Source organism: Gopherus evgoodei, chromosome 3 (assembly GCF_007399415.2).
Source record: "Gopherus evgoodei ecotype Sinaloan lineage chromosome 3, rGopEvg1_v1.p, whole genome shotgun sequence".
Lineage (NCBI taxonomy): Eukaryota > Metazoa > Chordata > Testudines > Testudinidae > Gopherus > Gopherus evgoodei.
The window spans coordinates 38,511,424-38,526,297 of NC_044324.1; positions in this window are offsets into that span (position 1 = coordinate 38,511,424).

The following is a 14,874-nucleotide window of genomic DNA, read 5'->3' on the forward strand; positions in this document are numbered from 1 at the left end:
CACCCTCGAGGAACGGGAACTCTCGGTGACCGAGCAGTGCCTGGCCACCGCAGATGTCCTCCGGGAGATCGTCGAACGCCACTCCCTGGTGGACATCTGGCGCGACCACCACCGGGACAATGTCTCAACGTTCACCTTCGTCCGGGTGGAGGCCCATCAGTTGCGCCACTCCCGGCTGGACTGTATTTTCCTGTCGTGTTTCCACCTTTCACAGGCCAACTCCTCCAGCATTCGGCCGCCCCCTTTTCGGATCACCACCTTGCCACCGTGATGGCCTCTCTCTGCGCGGAGAGGCCGGGGCCGGCCTATTGGCACTTTAATAATAGTTTGCTGGAGGATGCAGGCTTCGTGGCATCCTTCTGGGAGTTCTGGCTGGCCTGGCGAGGGCAGAGGCGCGCCTTTTCCTCGGCGCGGCGGTGGTGGGATGTGGGGAAGGTGCGCGCCCGGCTCTTCTGCCATGGCTACACTCGGGGCACCAGCCGATGGAGGGATGTGGCTATAGGGCAGTTGGAGCTGGAGGTCTTGGAGCTGGAGAGGCGTCTGGCCGCCAGCCCCGAGGATCCATCCCTCTGCGGAGCGTGCCGGGAGAAGCGAGAGGAGCTCCGGGCCCTCGAAGACCATGGGGCCCGGGGTGCTTTTGTTTGATCCTGCATCCACCTCCTTCGGGAGATGGATCGCGGCTCCCGCTTCTTCTACGCCCTGGAGAAAAGGAGGGGGGCCAAGAAGCACGTCTCCTGCCTCCTGGCGGAGGATTGCACCCCCCTCACGGATCCGGCGGAGATGTGCCAGAGGGCCAGGCCCTTCTACGCGACTCTTTTCTCCCCGGATCCGACTGATCCTAACACTTGCAGAGTGCTCTGGGACGGACTCCCGATGGTCAGCATAGGCGACCGGGACCGGCTAGAGCTGCCTCTCACTCTGGCCGAGTTCTCGGAAGCTCTCTGTCACATGCCCACCAATAAATCTCCGGGCTTGGACGGGCTGACCATGGAGTTCTACCGCGTGTTCTGGGATGTCCTCGGCCCAGACCTGGTCACCGTCTGGGCCGAGTCTTTGCAGAGCGGATCCTCCGTCTCTCGTGCAGGCGAGCCGTGCTGGCCTTATTTCCAAAGAGGGGGGACCTCCGTGACTTACGGAATAGGGGTCCCGTCTCGCTCCTCAGCACGGACTACAAAATTGTTGCGAAGGCCATCTCGATGCGGCTGGGGTCCATGCTGGCGGACGTGGTCCATCCAGACCAGACCTACACCGTCCTGGGCCGCACCATCTTTGATAACTTGTATCTGGTCCGGGACCTTCTGGAGTTGGGGTGTAGGGATGGTCTGTCGTTCGCCCTCTTGTCCCTGGATCAGGAGAAGGCGTTCGACCGGATGGATCATGGGTATCTCCTGGGCACTCTGCGAGCGTTTGGCTTTGGACCCCTGTTTGTGGGTTTTCTCCAGGTGCTGTACGCTTCTGCGGAGTGTCTTGTCAGGCTTAACTGGACCCTGACCGAGCCGGTCAGCTTCGGGCGGGGAGTGCGGCAGGGGTGCCCCCTCTCGGGACAGCTGTACGCTCTGGTGATTGAGCCCTTAATCTGTCTCCTCCGCAAGAGGTTGACGGGGTTGGTGCTTCGGGAGCTGGGGCTGCAGCTGGTCCTGTCGGCATACGCTGACGATGTGCTCCTCGTGGTCCAGAACCCGGGCGACTTGGCATGGGTGGAGGCTTGCCAGGCTGTGTACTCCAGTTGACTCGGGTCAACTGGATCAAGAGCTCTGGCCTGGTGGTCGGGGACGGGTGGCAGGCGAGCTCCCTCCCACCCACGCTTCAGGCCATCCAGTGGAGCGCGGGTCCGCTGTCTATCTCGGCGTTTACCTTTCTGCCATGCATCCGTCTCCATTGGAGAATTGGCAAGATTTGCAGGGCAGGGTGATGGAGTGGCTCCGGAAATGGACAGGACTACTCCTGTGCCTCTCCCTTCGGGAGAGGGCACTGGTGCTTAATCAACTGGTCCTGTCCATGCTCTGGTACCGGCTCAACACCCTGGTCCCAGCCCCGGATTTCCTGGCCAACCTCCAGACGGCGATTCTGGAGTTCTTTTGGCCAGGGATGCACTGGGTCTCTGCAGGGGTCCTCCACCTTCCCCTGGAGGAGGGGGGGCAGGGCCTGAAGTGCCTATGCACTCAAGTCCATGTCTTTCGCCTCCAGGCCCTACAGAGGCTCCTGTATGGTGCAGGTAGTCCGGCGTGGAGCGTATTGGCGCACGCCTTCTTCCGCCACTTCTGAGGGCTCCGATACGACCGGCAGCTCTTTTACCTCCATCCGAGAGGTCTTCCACGAGACCTCTCCGGACTGCCAGTCTTCTACCAAGACCTCCTCCGGACCTGGAAGCTCTTTTCAACGACCTGGTCCGTGGCGGCCACCGTGGGGGCCGAACTCCTTGCGGAGCCCCTGCTACACAATCCCCAGCTTCCTGTGCAGGTGGCGGAGTCCCCCACGGTGCACCAAAGACTGGTCTTGGAGGGAGTCACCAGGGTCGGAGACCTCCTGGACTACGACCGGGGAGACTGGCTGGATCCCCTGATGCTCGCTCAGCACATGGGGCTCTCCAGACCTCATACTCCCCAGCGGTAATTCCGGAGGTGAAGGCCGCTTTACTGCCTGCTGCTCGGGCTTACCTCGACCGGGTCCTGCGAGAGGGCATGCCTAACCCACCCTCCACCCCAGGCTCCATGGACATTTTTATCGGGCCCCTGCCCTATGGACCCAATCGACCCCCTCGCCCTTTCACTGCGAGCCGGCTGCATGATCTGCAGCCGGTTCTGTTCCAGACCGCACCAAGGAAACATCTGTACAGGCTCGTGCTCCACACTCTTCACTAACTCACCCTCGTGTCCCGCCCCGATACCAAATGGCGGGACCTCCTGCCACCTCTCGAGGGTGAGAAGCCCTGGTGGGCCAGCTTGTACTCTGCCCTGGTCCCAAGGCCCGCCAGGGATGTCAGTTGGCGGCTCCTTCATGGGGCCATGAGCGCAGGCGTGTACTTGGCGCAGTTTATCCCTGTCCCCAACACCTGCCCCTTTTGCGGCATGACGGAGACCCTGGCGCACATTTATTAAGAATGCGCCAGATTGCAGCCCCTTTTCCGGCTCCTCTTGACTATCTTATTGCATTTTTGGTTGCACTTTTCCCCTCACCTTTTTATCTATGCACTCCCCATCCGTGGCCCCACAAAGTCACAGGATCTCCTTATCAACCTCCTCTTGGCCCTGGCCAAACTAACCATCTACAAAACCAGGGAGAGGAGGTTGGCTGACGGGATTTCCTGCGACTGTGGGGCCTATTTTTGCTCCTCCGTCCGTTCACGCATCCAAGCAGAGTTCCTCTGGGCGGCGTCCACTGGCTCCCTTGACGCCTTCGAGGAGCAGTGGGCGTTGTCCGGGGTTCTCTGCTCGGTGTCCCCATTCGGTTCCCTTCGTATAGCCCTATGATGTCACTCTCGATCCTGTTTTTTCATTAGTTGTCCCACGAAATCATTTGGTGTCACAGACCTGTGGATCCTCCCCTTAGGCTGGGGGGAGGTCCTTTAGAAGTGGGCGGGCTTTAGCCGTTCACCTCCTGGATGTCAATAGGACCAGACTCCTTTACCCCACTGGCCTGGGTCTGTCACAGCATGTATTTGGGTAAGCTCTGGAATATCCATTAACCTAGGAGGTAATGTGTCTGATCCTTTGGGATTAGTAGAAACTTTCTTATTTGATGAGTAAGATTTTCAGCAATTCTCATCATATTTAACTTGGGTGTCTGGGTAGAGGCCTAAGGCTGGATTGCTTTAAGAGAACTGTGTTTTTGGTAACCAGTAAGGTATTATAGAAGCTCTTTTGTGCTGTTTTGGTAAATCTAAGTATTGGAATATTCACCAGCTTTGGGGATTGTCTGTCCCATTTTTTGCAGTTTGCCCTAATTGAGTAACCTCAGTGCGGCTCCCCTGGGATCCCGGTCACAGTGGTGCAATCTGGCTAGGACACACATTCCCGCAGAAGCACCCTCTAGCAAGGAGGGCCCTCCCTTAGTTACTTCCGAACCCATTATCCTTTCCATAGATGTATTGAGTGAGCCCACCGATGCAGAATACCAGGTTTTGATTTAGTTTATCTTAATATTTATTGCTTGTGAAAACTGCCTGCCCTTGAAATCCCTCCTCCCACTACCTTGCCAGTTTGTGTCAGTGCTTTACTGGGATCACCTCTAGGTGTGACGGAGTAGTTAAGTCTCTATGGGTCTTCAGTCTTCAGCCTCGTGGCTGGGAATGTCAGTACAATATTGTTTGATGTTAAAGTGGCAGGACACATCAGGATTTGGTCAGTCATTTGAGGGGGGAAAACTGAACGACTGAAAATGTTGAACTGTAATCTGTTAACTCATATTTGTATAAAGCCATTCCCAACAGGTCTCATCCTGAGCAGTACTGGGCGTTTGTAACTCCCACTAACTTGAATGGGAATTGCAAGTCCTCAACACTCCACAATTTCATTCAGTACCTCCTCCAGCTGTTCTAGATTGTCTCTCTTTAAAGTAGTAGCCTGTGTAATTTGCACCTGAAATGTATAGATCATTTTTTTAAAAGGATAGATCCCCAAAATGAGTGCCATGGAGAAATAAAGTATGGGAAATCCTGTCAATGGAAAACCAGACAGCATTAATTCAGGATGAAATAGATTTTTATAACGTATACCTACCTTTTTTGGAATTGAACAAAATAAATATACAGATAATGATAAGACTGATCAAACCCAAATGGATCTTTTAAAGGTAACAAGTACAGTGTCGACTTCCGGAGTGTTGCACTGTGTGTAGCTATCCCACAGTTCCCGCAGTCTCCCCCACCCACTGGAATTCTGGGTTGAGATCCCAATGCCTGATGGGACAAAAACAGTGTCGCTGGTGGTTCTGGATACATGTCGTCAGGCCCCCCCTTTCCCTCCCTCCCTCCATGAAAGCAATGGCAGATAATCATTTCGCGCCTTTTTTCCTGGGTTACCTGAGCAGACACCATACCACGGTGTGGAAGTAGAGAAAGAACTGACAGGAATTTGTAGGGGATTTTAATGCATGACAGTCTTTGTTAGCAAGAGTTAGGCTAACTTTAACCCTAATAACACGAGATTTGTAGAAGCGAGGATTGTGTGAGGCGAGTGGAAAAGAACTGCGTGGGTAGTTGTTTCGACCTTGTGTAGATAATGTGTAGATAATACGAAATGTAGGCTGGAGTCTTTTAAGTGAGAAAAACAAGATATTAGAATGACCTATGTATAAACAAAATGCAGCTGTTGCTTATTATTGTCTGTAACAAAAGTATAAATGCTTGCTGTAATTGTTTACATGTTGAGAGATCTGTCTAGGAAGGGGAGACCCTATGTCCTAGTGCACTCTCTCCCTGCTGTAGCTGCTAAACAGAATAAAATATCTGACTTTGCTGTACCCAAGCAAAAAGTAAGAGCTAAATTTTTCTCCGACAACGGCAAGCATGGAGCCCGCCGAGCTCACGGTCACCGTATGTCTCCTGGGTGCTGGCAGACGTGGCACTGCATTGCTACACAGCAGAAGCTCATTGCCTTTTGGCAGCAGATAGTGCATTACAATTGGTAGCCATCGTCATCGTACTCTTTTAGCCGACCTCGGTGAGGTCAGTTATGGGCACTGGGGCAGACATGGGAGTGACTCAGCCAGGTCATTCCTATCTTTTGCTGAGCACCTAGGAGACGACAATGGCTAGCAGTCGTACTGCACCGTCTTCAGGTGAGCAACCAGGAGATGATGATGGCTAGCGATTGTAATGCAGCATCTTCTGCCAGCCTAAGATGTAAAAGATAGATGGAGTGGATCAAAACAAAAGAATTGACCCTATTTGTTTTGTGAAATCAACGGCCTGCTAAACCCAGGGTTTTGAGTTCAATCCTTGAAGGGACCATTCTGTGTGACAGTTGTTTGTGTTTCTCCTTGATGCAAAGCCACCCCTTTTGTTGATTTTAATTCCCTGTAAGCCATGTTGTCAGTCGCCCCTCCCTCCATCAGAGCAACGGCAGACAATTATTTCGTGCAAAACCAGGCAAGGAGGCGATGGCAGTGTGGTGACAAGAGAGACTTGGTCATAGACTTCTCACAAAGTACGGGCCGCGCAATGTGCCCCAGCAATGTGCACATCATGCTGATGAGCTCTGCAAACATGCTGGCCAAACAGGAAATGAAATTCAAAAGTTCACGAGCCTTTTCCTGTCTACCTGGCCAGTGCATCTGAGTTGAGAGCGCTGTCCAGATGGGTCACAATGGAGCACTCTGGGATAGTTCCCGGAGGCCAATACCATTGAATTGCATCCACACTACCCCAAATTTGACCTGGTAAGGCCCATTTCAGCACTAATCCCCTTATCGGAGGTGGAGTAAAGAAATAGATTTAAAGAGCCCTTTAAGTCGAAAAAAAGGGCTTTGTTGTGTGGATGGGTCCAGGGTTAAATCGAGGTAATGCTGCTAAATTCGACCTGAAGTCGTAGTGTAGACCAAACCTATGACACACTATTGAATCATTTTTGCCTACATCCCAAGCCGTTCTTCAAGTTGAGAGATATCATCCTGCTATGTTTGCTCGTTAGAAATGACATAGTAAAAAACACAGCATGCAATTCCTTCCTTATTAAAAGAAATTATATACTGTAAATGTTTTCTAAGATATAATTGAGATAACTATATTTCAAAAATGTCTTGGATGGGAATCCTTTTCTTATTAAAATCCTTAAAGGCATGAAAGTCAATTTATTAGACATGTGAAAATGACTTTGGAAAACACTTTCCATTTATTGATATGGTATTTAAATAAATGTAATAAAATTGCACTCCAGATTGAAATATATGTACATAAAAACCACAATAAATCCTCTGTGATTTATTTGATTTTTCTTAAGGATTCACAGTCAGGTGTAAGGAATTTTGTAGGTATATTTACTTAACTTCATTAAGATGAACAATCATAACTGCAATGGTTTCTTAGTAAATCAGATAAGTTAGCAGAGTAACCAACATTGTGGTGAGTATATGAAAATTGTTCCAACTCTGAGAATGAAAACCACTATATAAGAGCTAGATTACTTTGCCCATCTCTTGCCTTCTAAATGTTCTGAAAAATCAATTTGAGTGATATGGTATAAACTTCGACTATATAAGCGCGGAACTCTTTTTTGTTGAACGAATTAGTTTTTGTTGTTTGAAGCAAATATCAAAACCCTCTGTAGAAAAACAGCCCTCTCCCACTATAAGGTAAGCGTCACGAATAAGCATTTTGCTTTCAGTGAATCGTAGAATCATACAACTGGAAGGGACCTTGAGAGGTCATCTAGTCCCAGTCCCCTGCACTCAAGGCAGGACTAAATATTATCTAGATCATCCCTGACAGATGTTTGTCCAACCTGCTTTTAAAAATCCCCAGTGATGGAGATTTCACAACCTACCTAGGCAATTTATTCCAGTGCTTAACCACCGTGACAGTTAGGAAGTTTTTCCTAATGTCCAACCTAAACCGCCCTTGCTGCAATTTAAGCCCAATGCTTCTCGTCCTATCCTCAGAGGTTAAGAACAATTTTTCTCCCTCCTCCTTGTAACAACTTTTTATGTACTTGAAAACTGTTATCATGTCCCCTCTCAGTCTTCTCTTCTCCAGACTAAGCAAACACTTTTTTTCAATCTTCTCTCATAAGTCATGTTCTCTAGACCTTTAATAATTTTTGTTGCTCTTCTCTGGACTTTCTCCAATTTGTCCACATCTTTCCTGAAATGTGGCACCCAGAACTGGACACAATACTCCAGTTGAGGCCTAATCTGTGCAGAGTAGAGCGGAAGATTTACTTCTAGTGTCTTCCTTACAATACTCCTGATAATATACCACACAATGATGTCTGCTTTTTTTGCAACAGTGTTACACTTAAAAAAACAAAACAAAAAATGCCTATGTTGACTCATATTTAGCTTGTGATCAGTCTGACCCCCAGATCCCTTTCTGCAGTACTCCTGCCTAGGCAGTCATTTCCCATTTTGTATGTGTGCAACTGATCGTTCCTTCCTAAGTGGAGTACTTTGCATTTGTTCTTACTGAATTTCATCCTATTTACCTCAGACCATTTTTCCGGTTTGTCCAGATCATTTTGAATTTTAATCCTATTCTCTACAGCACCTACCGCCCCTCCCAGCTTTAGATGTGTACTCTGTGTGCCATTATCTAAATCACTGATGAAGGTATTGAACAGAACTGGACCCAGAACAAATCCCTGAGGGACTCCATTTGTTATGCCCTTCCAGCATGACTGTGAACCACTGATAACTACTCTCTGGGAATGATTTTTCAACCAGCTATGCACCCACCTTGTTAGTAGCTCCATCTAGGTTGTATTTCCCTAGTTTTTTTATGAGAGGGTCATGCGAGACAGTATCAAAAGCCTTACTAAAGTTAAGATATACCACATCTACCGCTTCCTCCCTATCCACAACACTTGTTACCATGTCAAAGAAAGCTATCAGGTTGGTTTGACATGAATATAACAATATAACAATGTGTAATAGGATGAAATGACACAAAGCTAGATTTTTGCAAATCTTCCTAGTAGTGACTAGAGATGGGACAAGTGTTTGGATCTGTGTCAAAATTAGGTTTGCACCACAGTAAAGTTGGGAAACTCTTGGTATTTGCACCAAATTAGGCTTATGATTAGGGGCATACGAAATTCACGGTCCATTTTCGTCAATTTCATGGTTATAGGATTTTTAAAATAATAAATTTCAGATTTGAGATATTTAAATCTCTAATTTCACGGTGTTGAACTGTAGGTGTCCTGACCCAAAAGGAGTTGAGGGGGTGGGGGAGCTGCAAGGTTATTGTTAAGGGGGGTCTCAGTATTGCCACCTTAATTTTGGTGCTGCTGCTGGAAGCGGTGCTGGCTTCAGAGCTGGGTGACTGAAGAGCAGCAGCTGCTGCCAAGAGCCCAGCTCTGAACACCAGCACAGAAGTGAGGATGGCACGGTATGGTATTGCTACCCTTACTTCTGTGCTGGGCCCTTGGTCAGCAGCCGCCAATCTCCAGCTGCCGAGCTCTGAAGGCAGCAGCGCAGAAGTAAGGATGGCATGGTATGGTATTACCACCCTTACTTCTGTGCTGCTGCTGATGGGGCCCTGCCTTCAGAGCCTTCCTGCTCTCTAGCCACCCAGTTCTGAAGGCAGTGCAGAAGTAAGGGTGGCAATATCATGAGCCCCCTATAATAAATTTGCAATTGCCCACGACTTCCTTTCAGGTCAGGGCACCCCAATTTGAGAAACGCTGGTCTCTCCTATGAAATCTGTTTAATATAGGGTAAAAGTATACGAAATACCTGATTTCATGGGGGAAACCAGATTTTACAGTCCATCCTGTATTTTTCATGGCTGAGAATTTGGTAGGACTCTAGATATGATCTAAGTTAAGACTGAATGACTGCAAAATCATATGAGTTGTTATGACATGTCAACACATGATGGCCGGAATCTTGCATGATCAATTGATTTCATGAGATTTTTACTTTATGGGCCAAAATCTTACAAGAACTGGGTTTCAGTGAACCAAAATAAACAAAAAATGTCTGACCCAGAACCCAAACCGCAGGAGTGGGTTCAGATTTAAGGATACATGTCTCAACCACTCTGAAATTGGACAGATTCTTAATGGAAATTTGGTCCTCACTGACAGTGTCATCTGTAAAACAGATGCCTAAAGAGAGAGGTCATACAGACCTAGGCTTGACAAAATACTTGAGAATTTATACTGAAGGAAACAGCCTTGCAGTAAGGACAGACTGGTTCACTTCTGGAGCCTGAAAGTCAAATTTTATTACCGATGTAATGGTAACAATTAAAAACCAGCATATTGAGTTGTAACAATTATGTAATTAGACATGATCTTTTCATTAGATGTCACTAGGTATTATGCTGAACTGGCTAGTGTTTACATATGTACTATTGTTCTCTTCTGGATAGGATCAGGACTAGTAAAGTGTGCATCACCAATGCTATACTGCTGAAAGCTAACCGTCTCCATTTAGCTCCAGTGGTGTGGACCTGTGCATTTCATACAGCAGTATCTGGTTCCGTCCCCATTTTCCAAGTGACCATGCTGTGTGGTGTAAGTGACAACCACAACATCTTAGGTGGCCATATTTTTTACAATATCTTAAATAATGAGGTGTTATTAGTCTATAAATACAGTAGATCCTGAGAGTAAAGTCCTATAGAATGCAGGTTAAATTCTTAAAAACCTACTGTCTTCTATTAGGTAAATCACTACTCTCTTTTGTGTATGTTTAGCTTATCCTGGACCCCCTAACGAACATTATGTCAGGGTGTATTGAGCTTCAACTACTTCATACTCTCAGCTAGAGAGATGGTTGGTTAAATGTTGACTGAGTGGTAGTTTCTGAAACCATTCAGTGCTGTTTAAATGCAAAACATGTAGGATTAGATATATAGAATGTGTCCCATAAACAAATGTTTTAATTACAATTTCCTTAACTACCTGCCCTGGTTCCACTAGGTCCTGACCTCTTCATCACAACCTGGTGTAATTACACCATGGCGAATAAGGACAACCCATGGAATTATAGAACAGTCAGCTTAACTTCAGTACCCAAGAAGATAATGGAGCAAATAATCAAACATTCAACTTGTAAGCACCTACCAGATAATAAGGTGACAAATCATGTCAAACCAACCTAATATCCTTCTTTAACAGGGTAAGAAGCCTTGTGGATGGGAGAATGCAGTAGATATGATCTGTTTCTACTTTAGTAAGGCTTTTAATACTGACTGACATGATCTTCTAAACAAACTAGAGAAATATAGCCTAGATGAACCTACTAGAATGTGGGTGTACAACTAGTTGGAAAAGACTACTCAGGGTAATTATCAATTGCGTCACAATCATGCTGGAAAGGCATTTGGAGTAGGGCCCTGCGGGGATCGGTCCTGGGTCCAGTTCTATTCAGTATCTTCATAAGTGGTACAAAGATGATTATACCCAACATTATAATAGATTATTAAGAATTGAATTAATAATACATAGTGCTTGCAAAGTGGTTTATATGTTCAAAGCACATTAAAGATATTAATTAATTCTCACAACATCCCTGTGAGGCAGTCGAGGAAGCATTATTATCTTTATTTTACAGAGGGAGAAAATGAGGATCAGAGGGATTAAGAGCTAGATAGTGACATTTAAATGATAGGTCTGAGCAAAAGGCCAGTGTGTAGGTGTGTCACCCCAGTGGGAATTGGGACGGAGTCTCACTTCCCCCTGCAGCACCCGCCTCTCACAGCAGGGAGAGAAACTGACTGCAGTCCTGAACAGGGTGTAGCTTTCTCACCTAATCGTGTCTAGCCAGCTTTTCTAACTGGCTCATATAGCTGCGCATTACATATAGCTGCGCATTACAGTGAAAGGAAGGCTGCGTCCACACTCCCTGTGGTGTGGAACTGCATGCAGCAGTAAAAGGCTCAGGCAGGCAGGAGTCAATGGGGAAAGTCTCAGCCATCGGGGAGGCAGTAGGACTGTATGATGCTAAAAATAGCCGTGTGGATATGAGAGGCACTGCTTGGGTGTGTAGAGAGCCTTGGAGGGTATGTACCCTATGGTTCATGGGTGTCTCTAGTTACCTAAGCAGTCCTCACCATCTACACTGCTATTTATACCTTTGCTAGCTGGGCATGCAGTGCCTGTATTCTACAAACTATTGCAGGTGAAGACTTAACATCGGAGTCTGTCTACTCTACAAGTTGGATTGTAACATGGGTAAGGATGCTTTAGGCTAGCTAGCATGGGTAACACTAGTAACAGAGACGTTGCAGTATGCATTAGCAACCAGAGAACAACCCCCCTGGGAACCCTAGCTATGTATTCTGGTTGCTAGCCCGGCACACCAAAGCCAAATGTTCTGGTGGAAAGTTTTATACCAGAATGAGGAGGCAAGGTTAAAAAGATTAATGGAATACTGCTAATTCAGAAATGTCCTAGAGCCTGGGGGATAGATTTGTTTGTGAAATTAGTACTGAAAGAGCTCAAAGACAATTGCTGGCAGAGGGACACTTACCCTGCCCCATAGTAGTAGTATTGCCAACAGCAATGCAAGAAGCAGTGACAAACTTACAAGATTTCACTGTGATTGCTGGGCAAATCAAACTGATTCAATAAAACCCAAACCAAAGTCAGCTGCAAGGGCCTCAGTCTCATAAATGCCTCAAGATTAGACATTTAGCCAGAAAATGCAGAGGTGACTATCAAACAGGATCTCAAGCCCAGGAGGTACAGCCCAAAACACTGAAGGAAAAGGAAGGAAGAAGAGGTCTTTTTACCTTAAGGGAGAGGAAGACTAAAAGGGAAAAAGTGGGACCTTACAAAGTAATAGTGGTGTTAAGCAGCCAGTCCATAGAAATGGAAATAGATGCTGGGCTTCAGCTACTGTGATCAATGAATACAGACATACCACCTGGGTGTCATGACCCACCAGCTGAGATTACTGCATCTATTGCTTGAGTTGTCTGACACTTCTAAAATGTAAAATGTTGGAGAAGTGCTAAGTAATACTACCTAAGTCATACATGTGACTGTGATAAACGATGGTTTGCTCTCCTGTGGCCTGTAACACTTTATTTAGCTCTCATTGTTTTGGGTGTGGCTAGATGGTGGTTAGAGGCCTGTGATATACAGGAGTTCAGATGGTCCCTTCTGGCCTTAAACTCAATAGCTCTGTTTTGTTGCACATTCAGGAAATTGTATGTACCCATTAACCATAAAGATAATTATTATTACCGTAGTGCCTAAAAGTGCCAGCTAAAATCAGAGCCCCATTGTGCTAGGCGTTGTATAAACACATAGTTAGAAAGAGTCCCCTGAGGTGCTTATAATCTGAATAGACAAGCCAGGCAAAGGGTAGGAGGGAGACCAGAAGCACAAAGTGAAAGGATTTGGTTTTATCGCATGAACTGATTCATTTCCTTTTTGGTGTCAATGATTTTTGTGCAGGCAAACCTCTAAAACTAAAAGGAAAAAATAGGGCTATAAGTGAGTCAGTCGAAGGTATCCTGCCACTGCACACAAGAGTGTCCCTGAAGATATGCTCTTGGGGCTCTTGATGGCAACGGGAAGTGCATCGTCCTGACCATGAGGTGTTGATGGCAAATGGGCATGGATTACGTAAAATCCACTGAGTGCTTGTGCTGCTATCCCCAGCGAGTGCAACCTGGCAACAACGGCAGTGAGCATATTGCTGCTACAAAAAGTGTCAGCAAAAAGCCTCCTCTTACACAGTGAGCCAACCCTTCGTCTGGCAATGTGTCCTGTAATTGCAGGATTTCTTGTTTACTGGCTTTAGCTCCCAATTCTGAGTGCTTACACTTCACTGGCTTTTGGATCAACTGACAGGATTTGACCCATAATTACTAGTTCTCTGAAGCATTTTGATTTATTAGATTAGATTTAAAGAATTATAATCTGCTCTATTTACTTCCATTATCCATCCCAGGAAACAGAATATTTACACATAGCTTCTTTTTAAAGAAAAGTGATAAATTCCCTTCAGCAACAGCTGAAATGTGTGAACTGAGACATATTTAGCATTTCTTTTAAGTTAGAGAAGCTCCTCAGATCTGGAAACCAGCTAAAGTAATTCAAAATCTGGAGTAGAGTTGGAGAAACAGTGAAAAAAATTTCTGAAACATTCAGCCAATCCTACAGTGCAGTTTGATCAAGCATGTGTAAATTTTAGCTGCCATTTGAGCAAGCATGTGTTTTTTGTGTTAAGGTTCATGGAAAATGACTGTTTGAATCATACCTGAAATTCATGTTATGACTAAACAAAATTTGTTGTGGCCACACTGTAAGTGGTTTATTGGCCATCTAAGAATTTCATTTTGAGGCTTAGCTAATCATAAAAATAATAGAGGATCTACCACAGGGAAGAAAAAGGCATTAATTTTGGTAACCAAAAAGTCACCCAACCCTTAAAAGTAGCCTGACTGTATCTAGGGAATATAAAATTAAGCTCTGGACTTTCCTAGATACCCAGTAAAAAGGAAAAAGCTGAATCCACAGGAATGTGAACTAAAATTAGTTTACAAGCTCTGTAATGGCTTCTAATAGAGCTGCCTAGCTGCCAATAACAATAACAAATCTAAAATAGAATTTGGAAAAATCCTGCCCCAGCATGAGACTTTAGAGAAGTTTGTCTTTTCTGAATTCATTTGCTCACCCAGTCCTTCATTCTTTCCTATTATAACCTGTCATAAACAGATAGTTAAAGGTTAATGTCTCTCTTACTTGTAAAGGGTTAACAAACAGGGACCGCAAACACCTGACCAGAGGACCAAGCAGGAGACAAGATAGTTTAAAATCTCGTGGGAGGGAAGCCTTTGTTTGTGGGTTTGGCTTTGTTCTCTCTGAGCCCTCGTCCAGACTAACCCGCGGCATCGGCGGGTTAAAATCGATTGCTCGGGGATCGATATATCGCGTCTAGTCTGGACGCGGTGTATCGATCCCCGAGCGCGCTTACATCGATTCCGGAACTCCATCAATCTGAACGGAGTTCCGGAATCGACACGGAGAGCCGCGGACATCGATGCGGCGCCGTCCAGACTGGTGAGTACCTCGATTTTAGAAATTCGACTTCAGCTACGTTATTCTCGTAGCTGAAGTTGCGTATCTAAAATCGATTTTAATTCCTAGTCTGGACGTGGCCTCAGTCCTGGACAGGGCTATAGGTGTAACCAGATTTCTGCCAATCTCCCTGCTACAGTCTCTTATCTGTTCAGAATTGTAAATAGAAAAGGCAGTC